This window comes from Oryzias latipes, chromosome 7, assembly GCF_002234675.1.
Source record: "Oryzias latipes chromosome 7, ASM223467v1".
Classification (NCBI taxonomy): Eukaryota; Metazoa; Chordata; class Actinopteri; order Beloniformes; family Adrianichthyidae; genus Oryzias; species Oryzias latipes.
The window spans coordinates 34,166,558-34,173,654 of record NC_019865.2 but is presented as its reverse complement, the minus strand read 5'-3'; positions in this window follow the sequence as shown (position 1 = coordinate 34,173,654).

Here is a 7,097-nt window from a genome sequence, read left to right as displayed (position 1 = left end):
TGGAGACATAGAAAAATATTATTATAAACACGGGCACACACACACACACACACACACACACACACACACACACACATATATATATATATATATATATATATATATATATATATATGTATATTTACAGTCACTTTCTTCTCAGTGACTATATCGTCACCTTGTTTGTTTATTTGTTTGTTTGTTTTATTCTATAATTTGATCCCCCGTTTATGCCAAAGTCTGGTACAATTTTCTGGTGTGGATTGAGTATGCCCATAATACTCACCCTTCATCGGGATAGATAGATAGATAGATAGATAGATAGATAGATAGATAGATAGATAGATAGATAGATAGATAGATAGATAGATAGATAGATAGATAGATAGATAGATAGATAGATAGATAGATAGATAGATAGATAGATAGATAGATAGATAGATAGATAGATAGATAGATAGATAGATAGATAGATAGATAGATAGATAGATAGATAGATAGATAGATAGATAGATAGATAGATAGATAGATAGATAGATAGATAGATAGATAGATATTCTACTATGAAGGCCTGATTCACACAGTCTCCTTTGAACAGTTGTTGTAGAGATGTGTCTGCTGCTAGAACTCTGTGTGCCATTGACCTGCTCTCTAATCTGAGCTGCTGTTAACCTGCCATTTCTGAGGCTGCTGACTCGGATGAACTTGACTCTTGGTCTTCCTTTCCTGGGGCGGTCTGCATGTGAGCCAGTTTCTTGATGGTTTTGGTGACCGTACTTGGGGACACTTTCAAAGTTTTCACAATTTTTTGGACTGACTGACCTTTATTTCTTAAAGTAATGATTGCTAATCACTTTTCTGTACTTAGCTGCTTTTTTCTTGCCATAATACAAATTCTAACAGTCTATTCAGTAGGACTATCAGCTGTGTATCCACCTGACTTCTGCACAACACAACTGATGGTCCCAACCCCATTTATAAGGCAAGAAATCACACTTATTAAACCTGACAGGACACACCTGTGAAGTGAAAAACATTTCAGGTGACTACCTCTTGAAGCTCATCAAGAGAATGCCAAGAATGTGCATGTAACGTGGAATCTAGGGACCCAAAATCAGAAACAAAGAAGCAAGTGAAGTGAGGAGAATTATTTAATATAACTCAGGAATCCTCTCCAATGGAACAAGCCAAGCAAACCAGGAACATAGTGAACAAACAGAAACTACACTGCGACACAGACTGCTGAAACAGGTGAGCTAAAATAATACAAGAAAGCAATTAACTAAATGCAGGCAGCTGTGCGCACTTCAGGAATGACAGGAGAGGAGTAGGAGTCCTCCAAGAGCCGCAGCCAATCTATATACGCAAAAACAAAAGGAAACTGACAGACTGTAACAGTGCAAAGCAGTAATCAAGGCAAAAAGTATGAAGGTATTATAGTTCCAAAAACAACACACTTGTACATTTGATAAAAAGGTGGCTACCACGAAGAACCTACAATATGACATATTTTCAGTTGTTTCACACTTTTTGGTTGTGTATATAATTCCACACATACATATTCCACATATACAGTATAGACCAAAGGTTTGGACACACCTTCTCATTCAAAAACATACATACATACGTGGTAAATGGCGTATACTTGTACAGTATTCCCCCCGTATTCGCGGGGGTTACGTTCCTCACCTCCCAGCGAATAACGAAAATCCGCAAATAATTGACGCTGTTTTAAAACTCCCAGAGCCTTATGTGAGCCTTACTCATTAATACAGTAATGTATAGTAATGACAAAGTACATTTTCATTTTTTACATAGTAATGTTTATTAACAGTAATAAGAAAAATTCTGTGCAATATAGTAATATGGAAATGATGGAGGCCATACCTCCACTCTTCGCACTTCAGGAGTCAGGAGATGGTGTCGTATCTTCTCCAGGCATGTTAGACGTTTTATTTATGTTCGTTATGCATATATTTATCGGCAGCTAGCCCCGTTGTTTTTTCATACTGGTGAAGAGGCTTTTGTACGTTAACATAGCAGAATCAATTGCATTTGAGAACTGTAGCGCACAAACCATGTAAGGGTCCCACGATTTAACGTTCTCCTGCAGTTGTATTGCTGCTTGCATGAGAGAAGCCTGTTGGAGTATTGCAGCACCACTGCGTTGAACTCGAAGGGAAGAAGTTTACGGAGGCACTTCAACTTTTCACTTGAGCTTTTATTTTAAACTGCTCACAGGAATTGTATATCCGTACAACAACAAGTTGTCTCACCTTCTTTTCAGAGAAAACTTAACAAAAAAAGAAACATGCGCCTCCTAGCGGCGGGGATGAAATACTGCTCCATAAAGGTACATAAAATAAATTCACAACTTGAGTACATAAATAAAAGATCTCTCAACACCCCCACTTGTACTCAGGTTGCATACATTTAAACAAAAATACAAATACCGTAAACTAAGGTACAGTTATGTATCTCCCCATTCCTTTAGACACCAAACATACTGTTTGTAAACTTCCTCAGTTTTAGCTTAGAAGCAGGTTTGGTCATAATATCAGCAGCCATCTCGTCAGTAGTGCAGTATAATAGACACATTTTCCCTTCATTTACAATCGATCTCACAAAATGATACTTGATGTCCACATGTTTGCATCGCTGCCGGTTCATTGGGTTTTTAGCTAAAGCGATTGTTCCCTGGTTGTCTTCATACACTACTGTCTGTGTGTATTTGTAGTCATCAATACCTTTTAATAACTGCTCTAGATATCTGCATTCCTGCATCGTAGACGCTAGAGCCATGTATTCTGCCTCACAAGTAGAAAGCGCTACTGTAGGCTGTTTCTTAGTTTTCCATGAAACTAAAGAACTGTTTTTACTCAAACTTACACAGTAACCTGTAGTGCTCCGCCTGTCTGCAGTGTCACCTGCCCAGTCAGCATCACTATAAGCTACTATGCCCAACCCTTCAGTGTGGTTTCTCCTGAAACATAGCTCCTTGTTTGTAGTTCCCTTGAGATATCTGAAAACATGTTTCACTGTAACCCATTGTTCCTCTGTTGGTTCATGCAAATATTGAGATAACTTGCTCACCACGAAACATAGATGTGGACGTGTACATGTTGTAAGATATATTAGGCTACCCACAGCCTCTCTGTACATTTTCACATCCTTCATCTTAACAGCATCTTCTGTGTAGCATAGTTTCTGGTCACAGGGAGTTTCCCTGGCTTTGCAGTTTTGCATATTGAACCGTGTCAGTATCTTGTTGACATATTTCTCTTGTGACATTTTCACACATCCATCAGACTGAACAAAATCAATTCCGAGAAAATGTTTAAGTTTGCCCAAATCCTTCATCCTGAACTTTGCTGAAAGCATCTCTTTCACATTTTTCATGAGATTTTCATTGCTTGCTGCAATTATGACATCATCAACCCATATTATTATTATTGTCTTACCACTCGCTGTTTCTTTCGTGTAAACACAGTAGTCGGCTGGGTTTTGTGCAAAATCCTTTTCAGTCAAATAGTCATGCAGAATTCTGTTCCAGTTTCGACCAGACTGTTTCAAGCCGTAAAGAGATTTTTGTAGCTTACAAACCAAATTTTTCCCCTCTTCATAACCTTCTGGCTGGTCAGTGTAGATCTCATAATCAATGGGAGCATGTAAGTAAGCTGTTGTTACGTCCATCTGATGAAGTAACAAGTTCTCTTGAGCTGCTTTTTGTAGCAAAACCCTTATGCTTGTCAAGTTAGCTGTTGGTGAAAAAATTTCACCGTAATCTATTCCTTTCTCCTGGCTGTAGCCCTTAGCCACAAATCTGGCTTTGTACTTGTCATTACCATCATTGTCACTTTTTACACAGTAGACCCATTTACCCCCCACTGTTTTCTTGTTCTGGCTCTCTTTGTTCATGCTCATCAGATGTGTCACTTTGTGATTCTTTGTCTTTCAGCGCTTGCTCCTGAACTTCCTTAATGTCTCTGTCGGTGTTGTATGTGTTACTGTCAGGAATAGGTAGATTTACTCTACCATAATCATTTACTTCAACTTCACCTGTCTGTGTTTGTCTCTCTGCGCTCATCTTGCTCAAAAACTTGACAAGGCGATGTTTCTGGACTTTTTCTGTCTCAGGATTATAGACCAAATAGGCGGGGCTGTTTTTGTCATAACCAACGAAAAATCCTTTCTCACACTTTGAATCAAGCTTTCCTCTGTCCTGTTTGTATGTATAACATACAGATCCAAATTTTTGCACTTTTGACAGGCCTGGCTTCCTCCCTGTTAGCATTTGGAAAGGGGTCTTCCCTGTTCGCTTATTAAAGCATCTGTTTCGCACTACGGCTGCTGTTTGAACAGCATAGTTCCATAGACTTTTAGGTAAATGACTTTTAGGTAAATGACTTTTAATTAGCATACATCTACCCATCTCGAAAAGAGTACGCCAGCCTCTCTCGGCAGTGCCGTTCTGATGAGGTGAATATGGTGCTGATGTCTCGTGTTTTATACCATTCTTCCTCAACAAAGTTTGAAAGTCTCTGCATGTGAACTCTGTGCCGTTATCAGATCGAATGCATTTTACCTTTCCAAACGGGGCAATGTCGGCCAAAAATTTCTCTGTTGCGTTTAGTGCATCACTTTTTGCTTTTAAAAAATATACAAATATTGTGCCGGAGTAGTCATCAGTGAATGACTGTGCATATTTGTACCCATCAATAGATTCATTTGCTATTGGTCCTGCTAAGTCTGTGTGTACCATCTGCAGGGGGGCTGTTGCTCTTTCATCAGGATTCCTATTTCGTGTTTGGGTAAATTTTCCCTGAATACACACCTCACAATCGTGGTCAGGCTTGTCTGCTCTGCCCTTAATAGTCATCCCATCCACTACATTTTGCAACCTTAGAATATCCTCATAGTTGCAGTGGCCTAAGATCTCGTGCCATGTCTGCATATCGTGACAGGTGTTACATTTATCATGGTCTTCAACTTCAGTTTGCAAATAATACAACTTGTCATGCACATGAATATCAAAGTTGGTACCGTCTTTGTGGGTTAACACATCCTGCCCTTGTTTAAAGGTGACTGTCGCTCCTGATGCTGTAGCCATCTTCACTGAGAAAATGTCTTGAGGATATGATGGAATATACAATGCTCCTCTCAGGGTTGCTTTGTGTTGTTGACCTGTACTGTCTATCAGGAACACTTCCGCATTTCCTCTTCGTTGAGCGACTCCTTTGCACATCGTTACATCTGCTAATTCCACAACATGCGTCTCCGGTTTGAAGGTTTCATCAAAGCTTTTGAACTTGGCAATATCATTAATGATGTGTGACGTAGCTCCGGTGTCGACCATCAGGCCCTTCTCCTTAATGTGACGTGCAGGTTGCTGCTGGCCTTTGACGTCTGTATTAGTAATCCGGAAAGCGTAATCCGCAGCTGTAGCTCCAGATTCATTGCCGCTCTCATCTGCGACTTTCCTTGCTCCATCCTGTTTGTCTTTGTGTCTACAGGTGGTATCATTGTGTGTGCTGGTCCTGCAATGGTTGCACCACGTTTTCCTCCTGCATGCTTTTGCCCGGTGGCCCTTCAGTCCGCACTTAAAACATTTAATATCTACATCGCTGTAGTCTCTGCTCTGTGCGTTCGACTTGATGTGCTTTTGACCTGTTCTTGCCATTGTCTTCATCACATTGTCATTTGACTCTGCTACAGTTAACTTCTCCGTGTCTTCGTAACTGCGCAACTCTGTTTTGAACTCAGGAAATGTCATATCATTCTTATTATGAGTCACATGTATTGCAAATGGTTTAAAACTTTCAGGTAGTCCTTTTAGAACCATAGCAATCAGCAAGCCATCTGCTAATGTCTCTCCCGCGTTGCGTAGTGCCGTAATGGCGGCCTCGGCTCTGATGACGTAATCAGTAACCGTCTCCTCACGCCGTTTCTGAAGCGAAGTCAGCGTGGTATACAGGCTGATAATGCGGGGTTTTCCTCTTCCAGCGTAGTAGCCTCTCAAAATTTTCAGTGCAGCTCTTCCATTATCGGACGCATCCCTCATAATTAATGACAGACTTTTATCGTCCAACAGTTGAATCATTTCTGCATATGCGTCTGCATTTTTCTTAGCGTCGGCTGCAACAGCGGCCTCAGTCCTCGGTTCATTCAAAACAGTCTCTTTCAACCCTAATAGGTGCAAATGTCCGAGCACTTTAGTTTCCCAAAGTTCATACTTGCTTTCATCTCCGTCAAACATAAGTCGAGGCAACCTACTTGCTCCTCTTTGATCCATGATGCTAGTTTGCCGTAATAGCACGCTGTCCGTCGCGACTTTCTATCGGCAATAAAACATCAAACTTCTTCGAGTTGCTCCTGGGCCCATAACCTGTTGGAGTATTGCAGCACCACTGCGTTGAACTCGAAGGGAAGAAGTTTACGGAGGCACTTCAACTTTTCACTTGAGCTTTTATTTTAAACTGCTCACAGGAATTGTATATCCGTACAACAACAAGTTGTCTCACCTTCTTTTCAGAGAAAACAAACAAAAAAGAAACATGCGCCTCCTAGCGGCGGGGATGAAATACTGCTCCATAAAGGTACATAAAATAAATTCACAACTTGAGTACATAAATAAAAGATCTCTCAACACAGCCAACCGTTCAAGAGTTAGACCTTCATCCTCCACATCCTCTTGTGATGGGTCTTCCTGGTCCTCTATTCCGTTTTCACTGGCGGACTGCGTCAGCTCCGCCAAATCTTGATCAGTCAGAGGCTGCGAGTGGGCGTCAACCAGTTCATTGATCTCTTCGTGGGTGACGTCATCGAAGCCGTCACCGCCAATCAGCTGTGCCAGTTTCACTGACTTGACAGCGTCACGTTGAACTTCGTCGGGTGAGAAGCCTTTGTAGTCACGCACACATTCTGGCCAGAGCTTTTTCCAACATGCATCTAGCGTTTCTTCTTTCATATCTTGAAGTGCCTTGTGTATGACCGTCAGGGATGACACAATTGTGAAGTTGCGCCAGTAGACCTTCAACTGGAAGTTTTCGTCCCTGTCAATTGCATCAACTAGCTGTTGTAGACAGTTGCCGGTGTAAAGTGCTTAAAAGGCACGAATC